The following is a 19,614-nucleotide window of genomic DNA, read 5'->3' as shown; positions in this document are numbered from 1 at the left end:
ACTGCTATCTTTCAACATTCCTACATATAAATATGGTACCATAATTCCCATTTAAAAATGATTCAGGGGCGCCCGGGTTGCTCTGCCAGTTAATCGTCTGACTTGAGCTCAGGTCATGATCTTGTGGTTCCTGAATTTGAGCCCCCGCATCAGGCTCCCTGCTGACAGCTCAGAGCCTGAAGCCTGCTTCAGATTCTCTGTCTCCCCTCTCCCTCTACCCCTCCTCCGTTCACAATCTCTTCTCTCTCTTTCAAAAATAAGCATTAAAAAAACTACCATGTGATTCAGTCATTCTCAATACATGACTCTGTGGCAGCCATAAACATCTTCAATCATTATTATAAATATGCCACAAATAGGAGTAGCCACTGTGTTCTCAAGTCATGTTTCTGGGCGTTGACTTGTGGATAGCCTGGCAAACTTCTGGCTCATAAACATCTGACTAAAGGAGACCTGTTTCCACTAGCAGCTGGACTTTAATGTCAAGAAGCTTCGATTCAAAGGGATTAACTCGGCCCGATGACAATGTGATGACTCCATGCATATGTTTCCATTTGTTCTTTTCTGAAAGAGATTGAAACATACACTTCATTTGCAAATGTAAATACACTCAATGATTAAATGTCCCATTAGAATTTTCAGAGAAAAAGATAGGGAAAATTTTTCCTCGTGGTGATTTTGTACTTAGAATTGAGTGAGGTCTTGCTTTAACCAAAAACAATTGCTCCCTTTTCTAAATTTCATTGGGTAAAGCCCACAAACGGTTTAATTCACTAGTAAGACTTTTTAAAACTATTCTTGCATATGCAAAACACGAGTAAGCAGATGGATTTCATAGCAAGTTACACTATTCTTTGGATGCTTTTCTATTCCCTCAGAGAGACATAGTAGCTACATGTTCTATATGTGAAGAATACTTTATTCCCACAAAAATAACAACAATGAGGGTGACTGGGTGGCTCAGCAGGTTAAGCAACCGACTCTTGATTTTGGCTCAGGTCATAATCTCGTGGTTCGTGAGTTCTAGCCCCGAGCCAGGCTCTGTGCTGACAGTGTGGAGCCTGCTTGGATTCTCTCTCTCCCTCTCTCCCTGCCCCTCCCCACCCACGTTCTCTCTCACTCTCCAAAATAAACAGCCATTAAAAAAACCAAAAATAACAACGATGAAGATAGCTAAGATTTATTGAGCATTTCCTAATGTCAGCTTAATTGCATTATAGATATTATTTCATTTAATTCTGACAACCACATGGTGAGGTTGACATACTCATTATTTCCATTCATTCAGAGATGTGAAGCTTATAAGAGATTAAGTGACTTGCCCAAGGACACTGGAATTAAAGTCAGAGCCTTTAAATTCTACGTGCTACTTCTTTAAACTTTGCAACAAATATCAACTTGCATTTTAGCTAGTTTCTCTCCTGTTTCTCTAGTAAGATTAGACTGTCACCTCTCACGGGGGAAGATTTTATATTATGCTTCTTGGCATTCGTAGAACTCTAACAGCTCCTGGCTCTAGTGCTCAATGAATGAAGAAAGAAATGATGAATGCATGAATGAATGAAGACTTAAAAATAATTAAATCACCTTTCAACCAAGGCAAAATTTACTGTTACTTTCACTTTTTCGTATAGATTTTTTTAATGCTTTAAATCTTTGCAGGAAAACACAGAAGGCTCGTATTTTTGTTTTGAAAATACTTGAATGGTCTCAAAGGCACAGAGCTAAATGTTATCACTTGATTGAGGATGATTTGTTTTCATTTGATGATTATTTGGAGTCCTTCCTCAGAGACAATTCACAGTAACCCTGGCTTCAATAAGCACTAGGGAGGGACTTCTTGTAGTTTATCTAAATGGTGGGGGTCATTAATATGTTTGTTGATCTGTACGGGAGCTAAAATTTTCTAGTAACATCTAGTTTAAACCAGTTTTCTCAGCACAAAGAGTGGGTACATTCACGGCTAAACACCACATCAGGTCTTTGCACTGTTAGTAATGACACAGATCCCATGGATTCCTGCATCCATGGTCCGTCCAGTCGATAGAAAACTCTGCTCCACACTGTGCAATCATGGACATTTGTTCCCAGAAATGATGAAAATGATTTGATCATGAGTAGTTCTCAAATGCTTTAAAAAATTCTTACCTTTTTCTTAGGACCATTAGGATTAGTGACCTTTAGATGATTTAATATTTGCAGAATACCCGAAGCTCCCTGAAGTACTATGTAAATATGAAAATCGCCCACAAGGAAGTCAATATATGTAAATAACCCATAAAAAAAAAAAGATAGCTTGAATTAGGCACAAGAGAGGCTGTCCATTTACCTCATTTGAATAGAAACTGCAAACACTAATCCTAGACAGGATTTTTAAGTTTCAGTTATTTTTAAATAATCACTTAAAAAATGTCTTTTTTTTAAAGTGTTTTTGAAGAGTTGATGATAAAACTCTACACACAGGAAAAACTGAATCTGCTGTGAGATTAAAATCCAAAGGCTTTCTTTCTCATGAAATGATGCATGCCTTAAACTGATGTAGCACATCACTCAACAGGGGAGGGGACACGGCAGCCACCAAATATCAGCCTTGGTGATGACGGTTTACTTGGTTTATCCCTAAGGTTGTCAATTGCCCTACACCTCTCAGTGTTCAGACTCATTTGTGAGTTACAGTGATGGGAAATACTTGTCACAGCCCAGGAACTGCTTCTTGAAGTCACGCGGAAAGACATAATCAGCTAGAACCGGCACTCAAAAGTTTGGATGCTTATCTGCACTCTCAGAAACAATCTGAATCGTTTTTGATACAATATTCTGACACTTCCCATTTAGATCTTGTTTGAAAGAGCAAGGGCAGAGGCAATCAAAAGTAAAATAAGAATGTGGGCTGGGAAGAGTAAATATTGAAATTTTATGAGCATAAAAGATTCAAATTAAATTTGTGGCGAAGTTCTGAAGAGTGACTTGATGGAAATTCTGGTTAGCTCTCACTGTAGCAAAACCATTTATGCATTTATCGGGTCGGCCTGCAAGGTGCACGTGTGATAAGGTTGGCAAAGATTCTTGTCGAGTCAGGCTCTCCTGTTTCTCAAGTGTCTAACTAGGTGGATCATCAGAGCTAAAACTCTTTTTCTCTTGTTCATTTGTAAACAAATTCCTGTTTCCACAAGTGAGATTTAAACAGTACAGAACCTACAGAGCAAAGATAAGCAAATTCTCTCCTCTTCCTGACTCAGCCTGTCCTCCTCAAACTGCTGATACTCCCTTCCTTGCCCAGAGGGCTCCACTCACTCCTTATTATAATGAAAATAAAGGCACACCTGGGGTTTGGTAAGGGCCATCTCAGGATCCAGGCTTTCCTGAAATGTACCCTGTGGATATGTGGGAATCTTTAAAAGAGGGTTGGTTGTTTCTTCTTCTGCATTCCAGTACCTCATACCAACTAATCTTGATCCGATGGAAAGACCCAGAATTAGGAGGTGAGATCACTCTTTGAAAAGGAAAAATAATAGGAATCAGATCATCATGTATGCATTGACATATTGCAGAGGCATTTAGTTTAAGCAGTGGTTTGTAAATATTATGGGAAATGTTGGGGAAAAATAGCATGTGTTTGTCCCTCAGTGGCTGGAAAAAAAGGTATTTAATAAATTAATTAATTGTCTATTTATTTTTGTTGTCACTGTTTTGTTTTTCTCTGCTCACTCCTATAGCTTAGATGCCAAAAGAGTGGCACACAAGCGGTACTCAGTATCAGTCATATTAATAGAATCCAACAAATTCATAATAAAATAACAAAAACTAGCATCTCAATATAAATATGGAAAAGTAATAAAGGATACAGTTAGAAAAAAAAAGCAGGGGATTAGTAAGAATCAGGGGATTAGTATTCAGCCACATTAATAATCAAAGATATCTGTCTTTTTTATATACATGTAAAGAAAACCTATTTTCTGCCTATCAAAATACCATTGACAAAAATACTAACATAATTTTGATGAAAATTAGCAAAATTACTGCCTAAAATGTACTTTCTGGGAAGCAATAATATTCATATCTAATGCAAAATCTTTAACATATGCATACCTTTGATATAAATTACACTTCTAGGAATTTATGATAAAAATAAGAGGGCGTATATACATATTCAAGAATATAATATTTAATATTCTTTAATATTTAAAGGAAATTAATGTACCTATAACCTACATTACTATCACAAGATTTGGAATATATAAATATGGACATTGCTGTACACAAAACATAAGACATATCAATCAATGTCCCTAGATGTTAACGATCTATCATTTAATCAAAAAGAGACTTGCAAGGAAATAAATGTATATGTACACATTATCATATAAAAAGGTGCAAGGATTTTCAATACAATCGCAATAGTTTATATTTAAGTGTTTGAGTAAAAGGTGACTTCACCTTGATATTTTTACATCTAGTAAATATTTGAGAAGGTTTATATGCTACATTTATGTGATAACATTTTTATTTTAGAAAAATATATCCTTATAGAAACTTAAGAACTCAAAGTTCACAATCAAGTTTACTCCAATCTAAAGAATCTATTAAGAAAAGAAACGCAATTTAAAAACTTACAGAAGATTCGAAGAGCGACACACATGCATTTATTTTTGGTCATCTGAATGTCTGAATTGACTCTGACCGTGCACATAATTAGCTTTATATTTTGTTTGTCCCCCAGTAGATGAATGGATTCATCATGGCAACTTACTCAAATATCTTTATCAATAAGGTTTTCTGCTTCTTTTGTTCTGTTTGGAGGTTCTTGCCCAGGATGAGATGGACTGATGAGTCAACCTAAGTGTCCTTTTACACTTGGACCGAATATTATTGGTCTTCTGTGAATTTTGGCAGCCTAAACTAACCAGTACTCTGGATGAACTAAACAAGTTGAGTGTCTGATCTATAAAGCTAAGGACACTGGTGGCACTTTTACCACCAGAAGGCACTGTCAGCCTGAGAGCCCTGCTTCTCACACTGCCAGCAGCTCTTCCTGTAGGCTCTTGCTTCGTGTGGTGTAACTGGGCTATCCTTGCTGCTTCATAATTATCGGGGGACAGGTAGCTTTTAAATCTACACTATCTGTAGGGTACATGGCATAAAAGTCCTCCTGTGATGACTACTGCCCAGCCCACCCCTCCAGCCTCTTTCCTGAATATATCCTGCTCAGTTATTACAACTAGTTGAATTTTCCTATTTGCCATTTAGATGATTCCTGCAGCCTGGACTTCTTATGCCAAGCGATGACTGTGGTCTCACGGTTCACTGCACACAACCCTACTGACATATCACATTGGTACATATTGGTTTCCTTACCTCTCTGTCTACCAGATTCGGATTCCCTGGAAGGAAAAGCACCTATGTCTGTTATTAGCACTTCGTAGGACAATGACAGACACTAACCACTCAAGAAGTGTTAAAACAGGAATGAACGAATGAATGATGAATAACAGCATAAATGAGTGGTAATAAAAATAAAATAAAGAGATTATTCTCTCTTCAAGGATAAAATCATTGTGGCATTTAGTTACTCCATCTAATTCTGCTTTGAAGAAATGGTGCTGTAATTATGACAAAAAATAAAGTAATCAACACTCTTTTAACAAATGAAATGCAGCACTTTTTGACTTTCAATGTTTCATAATTACTGTATCTTTTACTATAGTTATTACAAATGTTTTAAGCTACAGGAACAAAATTAAAAAGAAAATCAAACAAATCCTGAGCAGATAATTAACACATTACTATGCCATAGCCATTCTCTCTCTTTCTGTTCCTTATGTTACTTTCATGTCGTTTACTGTAAACATTGACTTGGACCCCAATATGTGTCAGGTACTGTTTTATGAGTTAGGGGTACACAGGGAACAAGATCAACAAGGTTCATGGCTTCACAGTGTCCATGCTGGGGGAAAAGAGGGAAGCAATCAATGACAAATCAATAAACGTATTAACAGTAAGACTTCAGAACAGAATAAATAATGGAAGGACCAATATACTATGGTGTACATAACTGATGGTAAATGATGTTTCTGAACCATAAATGGTGGTTGGGAAGGATCTATCTAGAGAAGTAATAATGAAATTCCTGACCTGGACAACAGTGCCTAGAAACTTCTCTTTGTCTGCCTGATCATGACTTGGACTTCCTAGTCCCAAATCCATACCTACTTTGGTAATCTCCCCAAAACAATGCTGTGGCTGATTAAGAAAGAATTCCTCAGAAGACGGAATTTCAAGATTATACTTGCTCCTTATTTCATGGATCTTCCGGATGCTGTCAGATTTCAGGCTTGAAATCTGTCTTGACATTTCCTAGATGCATTTTTGTTTTGCCTTTCCACTAGTTAATTGGTGACATATTTGCTATTTTTCAGTGATTTGCCAGACCCATGGGCACAGTGGGATACTTGTCTTCTACATTTGTACTTCTCATCAACCAACCAACAAACAAACACCAAAAAACTAAAGCTGTTGAAATTGATGAAGCAAACCACAATGTCTCAAGCTTTAGAAAAAATGTTCCTGGCATATCAAATGGAATAGAAAATTATTTGATCTTGTTAGTAAGCATTTTCTTGTTTATTTTGTGTTTAATACAATTGTCTTCTCCAACAAATGGATTATTTTCAAGAGACATCCTTTGTTGGACAGAGAAACTTTTGACAGTCTAATTTAGTGATGTTGCCATGAAGAAAACTTGAAAGAGAAGGCAGAAGCCAAGTGCAGCAAAATGACACCAAATGGCACATTTCTCATTGCTTTCAAAACAGTGTCTGTTGTCACATACCCCTACCAATCTCACACACACACACAAAAGCAAAGCAAAACACAGAAAGGAAAATACACATAAAAAGAACAGGAAAGGCACACAACCAGGCATGCACACACACCACTGATCCACAGGTTTGAAGACTTTAAACCATAGTTTCTTATTTTAGCTTCGAGAAAAATGGTAGCCATCTTTAGATGGCTATTAAAGTTTGTAAGTGGTAAATCCTTTGACGATTTCTTCAATCGTTTCTTAGACGAGCCAAGAGCCTCCTGCCATCCCAACTCTAACACTCACAGATTTTTTTCTTCTTTCCCTTCATTTGGCAATTAATCACTCATTACCATGTCTGGCATCTCGAGTATTGATACCATGAAGTGTTATATAAATGGTTCATTTCCCTCGGCAGGTCTCCATACTTTGAGCACTCAGAGCTTCTGAGAGGCTTGAGTCACATTAATTGATGCTTCTCTATTTCCTTGTAAATAATTCAATTACTTGAACACAAACATACAAATATGCATGTAATTACAAATTTTAATAATTAATTAATGAGGACAACAAAAGGTCGGGGAAGTCTTATCTGAAGAAGCAAACACTTAAGACCAGCTGAGCGGTTGTAGAAAGCACATTTTAGCAAGGCTGAAGAGCAGGATGTAAATCCAGGAACCCCAGGATAGCTGATGATTACAAACCAACAGGGAATCTTGGAGACATAATCTGGAAGAGAACACAGAAGCCACATTATACAGGTGTTTGTAGGACTTACTACCTAAAATTTGAATTTCATTCCAAGTATTAAAAGATAAATGAAGCACATTAAAATTTGGAGGGATTTTATTTGAGCAAGCATTGACTCCAATCAGGCAAGACCAAACAGTAGGTAGGAGAGCTTTACCCACAGAAGCTAGGGGGCAAGTTTTTTTTTTTTTTTTAAATTTTTTTTTAAGTTTATTCATTTTTGAGAGAGAGAGACAGAGGGTGAGCAGGGGAGGGGCAGAGAGAGGGCAGGAGACAAAGAATCTGAAGCAGGCTCCAGGCTCTGAGCTGTCAGCACAGAGCCCAAAGCAGGGCTTGAACTCATGGACCCTGAGATCATGACTTGAGCCGAAGTCAGAAGCTTACCCAACTGAGCCACCCAGAGGCCCCAAGGGACAAGGTTTGTATAGAGAAGATGGGAGCAAAGCAAGGAAATTATTTATGTGACTATAGCTTAAGTACTTGCCTTATTTGGGAAAGTGAAGTTCATTGTTAGTGATTGGTTTTCTTCTTAACCTTGAGTTATTTTTAGGAATTGTCTCTGGCTTAGGTTCTAGTTTACTTATGTAGGTGACCAAGGTGTTACAGCCACCTCACTGTAATGCCTCCTTGTTTGAGTACTTTAACAAAAATATAATGGAGAACCAGGAAAAGATATTATGGAGGAGAGTAAAATTTTATATTGTTGAAATGATGCCACATTATTTTTTTCCCTTGACCCAAGGTCTCACGATTCTCTTCTTTTTTACATTGCTTCCAGATTAACCAACTTGAAATACAATTTCTCTTTCACTCTCTTCAGAATTATAATCACAACCACTGCACTAATGGAGAGCTTGCTGTGTGCATCTCACATATATTTTCACATTTATCCTTTATTATCACCATAAAACTCTGGTGATGGAGAGATTAATACTTCCACTTTAAAGATAAAGAAACTCAGAGCTAGAGAAGTTAAATAGCCTGCCGTATTTACCCTGGGTTTGCCAACTCTAAAGCTCAGGGTGGAATACTGTCCACTATCTTCCGCAAACCACACCGTTCTCCTGTTACCACCTCAATCACGTTTGAGCTCATAAATGTGTCCTATTGGAATACATTCATAAACGCACATAACTCTCCCCCTATTCCCATCCAACAAACTGCAGTTGATCTGTTTCCTTTACCCACTCGTCCCCATCTCCAAACCACTACAGAACATGCTTATTCTACCACTTTTTGTGATAATTTACTAGAAAGACCATTGGTCAGCAGGAAAGTTGAGTTTTCATTCAGAATTCTCCACTTATTGGGCCTCACTGAGCCTCAAAAAGTTAAAGTTAGAATGGTAATCTAACCTACCCACCAGGAATGGAGTGAAAATTAAATGAAGTGTTGAACATAGAGGGTTTTTTTGACTCAGAAAAGGACTATGTAAATGTACATTTTATTTTATGTATTGTTTTAGACCCTTTCTGTGGCCAGTAATGATCCCCCCTACCCTCCATATATCTAAATGCCCTCTCCCAGACTGAGAGCAAGGGAACACTATGGACGCAGATATTCTCATTGATCTTAACCACCATATTCCTTTTGTTCATTGTCATGTTCATACCTAGTTAAGAACAAATTATTATACTGTCTTGTGTTTTCCATATGTGTATTCATGCTTGGCTATCATTGACGCAGAGTCAGTACAGGATCTTATTTTTCACTGTCTGCACCCTTACCAGGTCTGCCATAGTACTGCTAGAAAAGCAAAGAATAATGGTTCAGAGAACAGGTCCTGGCAACAGACAGACCTGGTTTGGAATCCTGACTCAAACAGTTAGCTGGAAAACATTGGCTAAAAACTCTCCCAGCCTCATGTTTCTCACCTTTAAAATGGGGTTATTAATTCCATCTTCCTCTTTAAGTTGTTGTGAACTTTAAGTCAAGAGAAGTATGGGTAATGCAGCGGTTGCCTTCCTTTCTGTTAACTATTACTCTTACCTTCCTTCTTGCTATAACTGGTGTAGTGCCTCATTTATTTTCGTGTTCCTCAAAATCATCAGTTTGCTGGAAGTTTAGTTAATGTCTGTTTGCTAAATTAAATATATCATCTATTCCTTTGGACTTCTCTATGCAGTGTATCCACGTTAAGCAATTGGACTGACCCAGATTTTCTAGAAGAGCAATTTCCACTCAACCTAAGATAAACCCCAGCCAAGCTTCCTCACGCCTTAGATGAAAGAGGTTGTACTTTGTTTTGTCAACTGATGCCATTTCACACTGACCAACAGCAGGTATAATTTACTTTGAATAAGTCCTATCAGTGGTTATCATGATATTTTTGTGTACTTCATAATTTTAGGGGCACCTAGGAGGCTCAGTAGATTAAGTGTTCTACTCTTGATTTTGGCTCAAGTCATGGTCTCACAATTCATGAGATTGAGGCCTGAGTCAGGCTCATGCTTTGCATGGAGCCTGCTGAAGTTTCTCTCTATCCCTCTCCCCCCTCCCTCTGCCCCTCCCCTGCTCATACTCTGTCTCCCCAACAACAATAATAATAATAATAATTTTAAAGGTCAGCACTTAAGGCTTGTTTTTCATGGAATATAGAAATAGCCCAGCTGAAAAAGTTGAGTTGATAATTGTATTTATTTATTATTTATGTATGTAGGTATGTGTTTATTTATAGATTTATTACTGATAACTAGGGATTGCATGGAAGAGTATGTGTCTTTTTTTTGAAATGGTAAAGAAAGCAAAGTATGGAATTGCTCCCCAGTAACTAAGTGAAGAATGCATCTGCAAATGACTTAGTTTGCCATCTTTAATCTCTGAATGGTTTTAACTAGATATTAATTAGTGTATCATGTTAAATTCATTGCACACTTTATGAATATCCTGAATCCTCTTACCATAAGTAAATAATATAGAAAGCATAAAGGATAAAATATTAAGTAATTTGGACAAAGAAGACTTTGGAAAACACTTTACAATAAACCTATATGCCTTTGGAACTATATTAATAAAATTTAGAGGGTTTAATCATGCCGATTCTTGTTTACATTCAAGGGATTAAACTCACTGGTGGATTTGAGAATGGAGGTTTTTTAAAGGACAATGTGAACATAATTTGGCCTTTAGCTAATTTGTAATTGAAAAGTTCAATTCATTAAGCAGATTTGTCTTTAAAGCTTATGTGACAGAGCCTATCATTACTTTAGAATTTCGCAGAACACTGAGGTCAACTGAGCCAAGGAGTTCTTTGAAACTTTTAATTTTTAAGTATGCAAATATGTTGGAGACTTGAAGCGTAAGTAGAGGGGAACATCAATTTAACTTCCTCTGCTACAATTCTCTTGTCCCTTTTCCTTTCCTTCTCTCTGTCTCTGCTGTTGTCTTCTTCCATCTTACCTGCAAGTAATTCTAGTACATGGAATAGACTGGCGGAACAGAAATAGAGATCCCAGAGCTTACCAAGTCTGTCTCAGCCTTACAAACATGAGTCCAGTGGGAAGGGTAACTGATTCAGCCTGATACTAGAGTCTGAGACCGAAGGCCAGTGCAAATGCTGTTCCCTGAGAATGGGTTGGGAGGTGGGGTAGAGATGTGGTCTGCTTCATAGCTATGTGACACTGGGCAAGTTGTTTTACCTCTCTCCACTTCCATGTCCTCACCTATAAAGTGAAGATAATATCAATGCCTACTGTAGGGATTTTGTGAATGCATATTGAATAAGACAATCTCGGTAACCACTTAACCCCATGCTCTAAGCAGTGTGTGGTCAATAAATGTTTGCTGTTATGAGGACATGCTGTTTTGTATTATTAATATATAAGATATATAGGTAGGGAGTATAAGAGATATAAAGAGGGAAATTTTAGAAAACAAAATAGCCTGGTAAGAAGAGTCAGATTAAAATGGTAGCATCTCTAACCATCAGCATCGCTATCTGGAAAATGGGAATAATTATAGTGTCTACTGTTTTAAGAATTCATTGAAACACTGCGCCTAAAGCATTTAATCCGGTGCCTTGCACATGATGAACACTTGAAAAATGGTGGCTGTTATGATGACAGTAGTAGTAAATAAAATGACATAGAGTCGGGGTTAGCAGTGGAATGACCTGGTTGCAATGTACAGGCTAGGACGGGGACATTTGGAACCAAATGACAAATGAGTCATTGAGTCTTACAAAATCGTAAAGAAAATTGTGATACTTCTTTCTCTCCTGAAAACCCTGTAAGCCCTTCCCGTCGCTGTATCTTAGTGCTCCTTAAACGTGTCACTTAGATCCTATTTCCACATATGTTATTATATGGTATGCCTCCTACTTGATCGTCTTGTAAGGAATAATGTGCAAGCTATGACGTGCTGGCACCTGAGTTATGTTTTTCCCAAATACATACAAAAACAAATTTGTAACTATCAAATTAAAAATGAGATCATCACTAAAAAACCCAAATATTGTGTTGTGATAGCGTATGGTCCATTTTCAGGAAACGTTGAAACTAACACATGTTAATTACCACCATTGCTGCTACAAGTCAGGAGGTTCTGGGAGTAAGAACAGTCACACTGATTTCAGTTATTTCGGTTTGCTTGTCTACTATGGTTGCTTGTTGGTTCTCCTCAATCCCTAATCCCTCTACAGTTAGTCCAATCCTGGAAAGCTTTTCACCTGATACTCATGACAAGGTGATCCAAGAGCTTAACATTTTACAGACAGCTCAGACACTTCAATAGATTTTTCCTATCTCATTTCTTGTGCATATGTGTTGTGTATTTTATTATATTAATGTTGTGCGTAGTGTGTGCATGTGTGTTTATTCAATATTATAGTATATTATATTAATTTTGCACAGGCTAATGAAAATCAGGATGTGATATTTCTAAGTCTAAGCCTTAGGTCTCCACAGAAAACTCAGGTAAAGTACTGAAGTTAGTATCTCTAAAGACAAACTTCTACCCCTAGTAGCTTCTTTCTTACCCCCCCCTTTTTTTCCTCCTCCCTCCTCCCGTAATATCTCTTGAAAATGGAGGTAAAGTTGAGTCATTCAGCTCAAGTGGTCCATATAATTTACTCACCTTAATACTTCACTTGGAGATAGAGACTATTAATTGTTACAACTCTGAGTAGTTGAGAGATAAGAAAGATGTACCGAGGAAAGGATGGACGTAAAATAGCTCATTAAAGCATCCTCGTCCGCCCTCCCCTCTCTGAGATTCAGGGAGCTTTTATGATCCACCTGTGTGATTCTCATCATCACGCTAACCCGGCGCTTCCAGGACGACAGAACAGTCCCCTAGACTCCCTCTGAGCTTTGGGTCAGGTTTTTCATTTCACACATCATTCACCTCCTCGCTCCAGTGATCCTGAAGAGCCAATAACCCACCTGATCCTGTGTGCACATTAGCGCCAATCATTTAAATGCATACTTTGGAGAGGTGGAGACTATAATATGAATTCCTAAAAAACATACACACTGGAGACTTTTATAGTGGATTCTCTTAGAAATCACCTCAGGAAGTGATAAAATTTCAAGCCAGAAAACAGAATAGTTTATAGGTCCTGACCAACCTTCACGATTACAGTAATGATTCCTTGGGTGAGCTTCTCTTTTTGTGCTCATAATATGGAATTGAACTTGAGTTTACATTAAACAAACATTATTTTCCTTAAGTAAAAAAGATCTTCTTCAGTCAAGTTGGCTTAATGTGGCAGCCTATCAGAGAACAAGGAGAATCCATTTTTACCTGTAAATTGGTCCTTGTCTCCAAATATCCATATGCTCTAATATTCAAAAGTGAATATTCCCAAATTTGGTACTTTCTACCTGACACCAACACAAATAGCTTAAAATTAAATAGAAAAGATACACATAATACTTTAAAGCCAGCAACCTGAAATTGGGTCAGTTTGTGATTTAAAAGGAAAGTAAGTTAATAATTGAACATTGATGAGATTTTTTTGCTCCCATTAGAAGCTTTTCTACTCCTGTGTTAGGTTAACAAACAATGATTACATGTTTGGGGCTGCTATAAAATATTAATTAGCTGGAAAAAATAGAAGATTTGAAGAGAAAGTAATATCAGCCACATTTTGACCTTAAAATCGCATTTGTATTTGGGTGCATAATGTTAAAAGGACATTACACAGTAGCAGAACCCTGTGTTTATTTAGGAATTGGGTGACTGGTTTTTTTTGTTTGTTTGTTTTGTTTTGTTTTTATGGAATCTCTTAACCCTGGGTAATGAATGTTGATTAGACTAGGGAACCAATCCCAGTAAAGCCAACTCAATTATAGCCATTGGTTTAAGCAGGAGAGTTCGACACTTACTTATAAAGAGGGGAGGGGTTATTTTGGAAAGGGGAAATAATAGGAAAATTCTCCTTCCCTTAAAACTGAGACATGAAAATAGAACACATTTCTTCCTAACCTTGGATATTAAAGTTCATAATGTGATGTTTGGGGCTTGCAGTCATATTATGAACACATTACTGAGCTACGATGGTAGAATAGTTCACCTCCTGATTATATTTTCTCATGAGATAATACATTTCCTATTGTTGAAGTCATTTGTAGTAAGATTTTCTGATACCTCAAACTGAAAGCATGCTAATATCTTTAACTTCAAGATTTTGGATCGTGTTTGTGTTAATCAGATTGAGCTGATAAGCCAAAGTTTATTTCCATCCACATAAATTTGGCCACATTTCGGTGGATTTCCAGGTAAACTCATCGTATTGACTTAGGGATTCTTTATTTTTAACATCTTAAGGTCCTGCAATCTCAACACATGATTTCCAGGGTTACTGAATGAGAAAAAGAGAGAGATAGGGCACTACCTAAAACTTTCTACTGCCGCAAAACGATGGTGACTTTCATTTAGTCCATTAGCCAGAGCCAGACACGTAACTCAGAACATCCACAAGAGACTGGGAAGTGTAGGAAACCTCTTGGATATTCAGTGAGCTTTTAAAATCCTCTGTCACAGTGAACATGGTCAGGCTATAGAGATGCTAGATGTCAGGATTGGGGAATTCACTATTCTTACTATATAAGAACAAGAAGGGACTCTCCTGATTCCCTTTAGTTCTCACTTAGTTGGAAAAAAATTTAGATTTAACTTAATTCCAGAGAAATAGTTTTATAAGAGCTAAAATAGGAGAAAAGGCAAACTGTAGGGAACCACGCATGTGTGTAGTAGACGGTCCCTAATGGGGCAATGGTCCAGAGCATGGACGCTGAAGTTTGATGGACCTGTGTCTGTACAGAGCTCATTTATGTGCTAAGCTGTGCAGCTTAGAGTTTCAGGGTGAGCTTGAATTGCTCAAATGTGCTTCGTTCATCGAAAAATGCACAATGTATGATCAACCTTATTTTGCTTTGTGGTACAGTAAGCATGAGTGTTAAGTGAGTCCATCAGTGACCTGAACAAAATCTTGAGGATCCAGTATGGCATAGTCATTTCTATTGTGTGTTTTTCAACACCACCAGGCAATTCTCACATTCTCAGTGGACACGGCCAAGGTGTCCTATGAATTTAATGCAATTCCGACTCTATCTCCTTAGAGATAGTGTCATATCCTACAGGTTAAGTGCTCGGTCTCACAGCACTGCTCCCACTTCAGACACCAATTCCAAGTCCAGGTGTCTATAAACTGCTATAAATGGGAAGTTCCCACACACCTCTTCTTTGGGTCCAATTAATTTGCTAACGTGGCTCAAGGACTCAGAGAAACATTCACTTACATTTAGTATAAAGGATGTGATAAGGGATACAGATGGATAGTTCGATGAAGATGTACATAGGGCAAGGTTCAGAGGGTCAAGAGTCCTAGAACTTTCCCCGCTCCTGGAACCACGGTGCACAATGCTCCAGACGCATTCACCAACTTGAAGCTCATCTTTTCTCCTTGTTCAAGAGATTTTATAGATCTTTAATCTCCACCCCATCCCCCTTTCCCAGAAGTCAGTGGGCAGGGTTGAAAGTTCCAGCTCTCTAATCACTTAGTCTTTCCGGTGACCAACCCACTAAGGCTATTTAGTGGTCCTGTCCTAAGTCACCTAATCATCATGAGCTAAGGTGTAATTGAAAGGAACTCATTATGAATAACAAAAGACGCTCCTACCACTCAGGAAATTACAAGCATTTTTAGGAGCTTTGTGCCAGGAAGCTGGGACAGAGACCAAATATATTTCTTCTTATACCACACTATCCTATGTGAAAGGAGCATTTTCTTTTATTCTCTAAGCTTGCTGTTCAGTATGCATATATTATATAACTAAAGTGCAGAATAAGTAAAACGAATAAATGTGTCATTTTACAAATAAAACAGGGCATTCTTTCTTAAGCAAACTTTTTTCTTCTCGCTGTCCATGTTTGGTATTTTACAATAATGCCACAATTTTGTTAGTGGAAAGAGGGTAGAAAAGTCAATTAAGTGTATTTACGCTTATATTAGGCAATTACAGTAAATGTAATGCCATACCAATAAGCATGGGTGATTTTCTTAGGAAAGTCTTAGATTATAAATTCTTCTGCATTGTATTTCCAAACTCTCTGCAGTACATCCATAAGAAATAATGCTAGAGAGATTCTGTGATATTGATGTTTTAAGTGCATCTGGCATAAACAGCACCCCTATTATTCAACCATAATTCTGTCAAAACTTGCTACTGTTAAAAAAGAGACAATATACTCTAAATGGAGTCACTTGTGCTGAACCCCACATCACTAATTTGAGACTTACTCCTTAACTCAATTACAATTTCAGCCCCTCCCAGAAATGGAATCTTAAACCAGTCCATTTAGAATTACCTGGTCGGCACCAGTGAGGTAATCTGTTTGACGGACCCTGTGGTCCTCTAAAGGCAAGTGACCTTGCCACAATCAGTTCTTTGCTAGTATAACTTTCTTGCCCCACCTCCTTCTGCTTATAAAAATGTTTCATGTTGTGCAGCTCTTCAGAGCTCTTTTCTCTTTGCCATATGGGATGCTGCCTGATTCATGAATCCTTGAATAAAGCCAGGGAGATCTTTAAATCTTACTCAGTTGATTGTTTTTTTTACACTACACTTTCCCATTTTAAATATACAATGAACAAGAATAGCTTGGGTATAAAAGACTATTAATCCTTACGTGTCACCAAAGGCAAACTTTGGCCTTTAATGAATTGCATTTGCATCATGGTGTGTGTATGTGCATCCATGTGTGCATGTGTGTGCGCGTGTGCACACGTGTGCACATGCACGTGTTTCGTGCCGGTGTGGTGAATTGGAAGAAGAGAGGAAGTAGTGTTTTCTTGTAGCCGGCTCTCCATTCATTCACCAACTCCTAATGAGCACTTACTGTGTACAGAAAATTGGGCTAAGAGAGCAAATACGTTCTGTGTCTGTAAAAAGTAAAGTTTAGCTGCAAAGATGGACATTAAATAAATAAACTCAATAAAGTATGATCAGTGCCATGGCATGTTAACATGTTCAATGAATATTTACCTGATGATATGACCTAGTTTAAGTGAGTTAGGGAAGGCTTAAGGGCAGAACAGATACTTAACTGAATAATGAGTAGGAGGTAGATAGGAAAAAAAAAAAGTGGGAAAACCATACCCATACATCAACGCATGCCTTCTTTTATTCTGAGATTTTAGTTTCTGCATTTTGTTACATATGTGTGTGCTCCGGCCTTTTTTCGGTCACATTGGATTCCGATAAATAAGTACATGTGTGCTAGTTATGGGACCAGGAAAAAGTTTTTAACCAAGCAGATATCCTTGATTCAAACTGTTAAATTGATATTAGTTAAAACATCAGCTAACCGGGTGCCTGGGTGTCTGAGCATCTGACTCTTGATTTAGGCTTAGCTCATGATCTTGCAGTTGGTGAGATCAATCTCCCCCATCGGGCTCTGCAGAGACAGTGCATCTCCTGCTTGGGATTCTTTCTCTCCCTCCCTGCCTCTCTGCCCCTCCGCTGTTCATCCTCTCTCTCTCTCTCTCTCAAAATAAGTAAATAAACACTAAAAAAATTTTTTTCAGTATAGATTAGCATATTGATATATTAATTAAAGGCAATTAACATATTAATTAAATTTTACCTCTGCTTCTGGTCGGTGGACCAGAAGAAGTAGATGCCAGGGAGAATGATCAGCAGGAGCAGACAGACTAGGGGAGAAGGATAGACTGAAGAATGTGGACTGATTGATGAAGCAGAGCATCCATTGTGCATATGTACTGACCCACTGGATTAGAGAGGGGGCAGAGTGATGAGGGCTGCAGTAACAGTAATGCCCACCAACAGCTGGATATTGCTCTCGAGTAACACACAAACACCCATTCACGCCTAGTCTTTGTTTTGATCTTTATGTCAAGACACCTTCAGTCCAATATCTCAACCTCTTACACAGCGTAAGACATGACATAATGCATTTCGTATTCCAAATCTACCACTAATTATTGCTGAGGCTTTAGGCATGACACTGAAAGCATCTTTGCCTGGTGCAAGTCTTTCTTCTATGATACAAAATATTCATGTTCCTCTCAAACCAGAAAAATGATGCCCGTTCCCTTTGTAGAATAAATTATGAAATTCACTTTATCATTCATTCTTTCCAGTGGAGCTCTTGTTATCTGATGCAACCAAGAATCAATAATAAAGAAATGGTGGGTATTTGTTATAATGTCCTGAGGCTCAGCATTAGTGACAAGGATATTTCTAACTACCAACTAATAAATGGATCTTGATTTAATGAAATTTGTGTATTAAGAGTGAGTCCTGCTTTTTTCTATCGAGAAGCCAATTTTATTTACTCAGTAAACAATAGTGAGAGACTACTGCACATTGGAACTCCAAAACAAATCTGATAAAACCTTATTCATACAAAGTTGGTCGCTAGAGACATAAAAATTCACAGTCCAGTGTATTACTTTAACTTACATGCACGTGTGATTCTATAACAGTACATCTGATCCTCACAATAAACTTGTGGGTTAGACTAAGGCAGAAAGTTCACGTAATTTGTCTAATTGCCTGGAGTTTGTAAAATTGGTGTTTAAATCTTAATCCTTCACTCCAAAGTGTGTGTTTTTCTCAATAAGTTCTGATTATTTGAAAACTAAGAATCAATGGATACATATGCATGCATCCATAAGTAGACCTGTATAATTCAAACCCATTTTGTTCAAGGGTCAACAGTATTTTTAAAAGTTTCTTATATGCATATTCAAATTCCCTGATGTACTCCTTCAACTAAGGTGCATATATCAATACATACATGTTATCCACAAAACCGCAAACTCAACCATGGTATAGGGGGTCTCTCTCCAGAAGGGTTTCACCATAAGCCACATACAGGGTCATATCCAGTCTCTTCTAAGAGCCTACAGGCCCTGGTCTGACCCTGAATCACCAGTCAGGACTCCTCTCTTCCCATTGTGGTTTCCAGTTTTTATTCTGTCACTTTCTCACTCATACAAATTGATGTGCCTCCTTCCTAGGGTCCTGTTCTGTCAACCAAAGGGGATTCGATTCGATCTGTCCTGTTCATGTCATGAAATGCTTCATTTCACCTTTCCTCAAAGCAATTGATGCCACCTAGCCCTAGACCTCCACAATTAAGGGGACCAGCAGGAAGCAATCTATTAGTGATCGTTGGAAGGAATAAGGATCAGCCCCAAAATGGTATGTGGTCACCAACTCTAGACAGAGAGTTTTGCATAATTTTATGCCTCCCCTGCAATGAACTTGTATCATCTACGTCTTAATAAGAATATTGGGTGTTCCTTTATGCTGTAAATGTAGTGGTACACGTGGAAACATCCCAGTCTGAAAATACCACACCTGGGCCAGTCGTTGGCCCGAATAAGATCATCATAAATGTGATGGTAGTCAGGGTGAAGACCAAATATGTTGCTGCTAAAAGCTGTCCCAAGATTGCATACAAAAGTTCTGTTGTTGACAAGAAAGCAGTTTTGCAACAATATCAGGCTGGTGGTGGCATAACTTTGCTGCACTCTTACCTTGCCAGCCACTCATTCCTTTTCCGACTGAATAGAAATGATTGTGTTTCTT

General features: G+C 37.9%; 1 long non-coding RNA gene across 2 annotated transcripts in view; it reads left to right on the top strand.

The window, feature by feature from the left end:
• Window positions 1-19,382, top strand: part of LOC125908978 (uncharacterized) — a 22,778-nt gene extending 3,396 nt beyond the window's left edge. The window contains exons 2-3 of one of the 2 annotated variants that reach the window (XR_007453513.1): window positions 9,678-9,834; window positions 19,041-19,382. This is a non-coding gene — a long non-coding RNA (uncharacterized LOC125908978). Of the gene's footprint in view, window positions 1-9,677; window positions 9,835-17,665; window positions 18,230-19,040 lie in introns of those variants that run through there. The other variant, XR_007453512.1, reaches the window with a different exon arrangement.
• The last annotated feature ends 232 nt before the right edge of the window (window positions 19,383-19,614 follow it).

Source organism: Panthera uncia (assembly GCF_023721935.1).
Source record: "Panthera uncia isolate 11264 chromosome B3 unlocalized genomic scaffold, Puncia_PCG_1.0 HiC_scaffold_1, whole genome shotgun sequence".
Classification (NCBI taxonomy): domain Eukaryota; kingdom Metazoa; phylum Chordata; class Mammalia; order Carnivora; family Felidae; genus Panthera; species Panthera uncia.
Note: the sequence above shows the minus strand (reverse complement) of the source record. Positions and strands in the feature narration are given on the sequence as shown.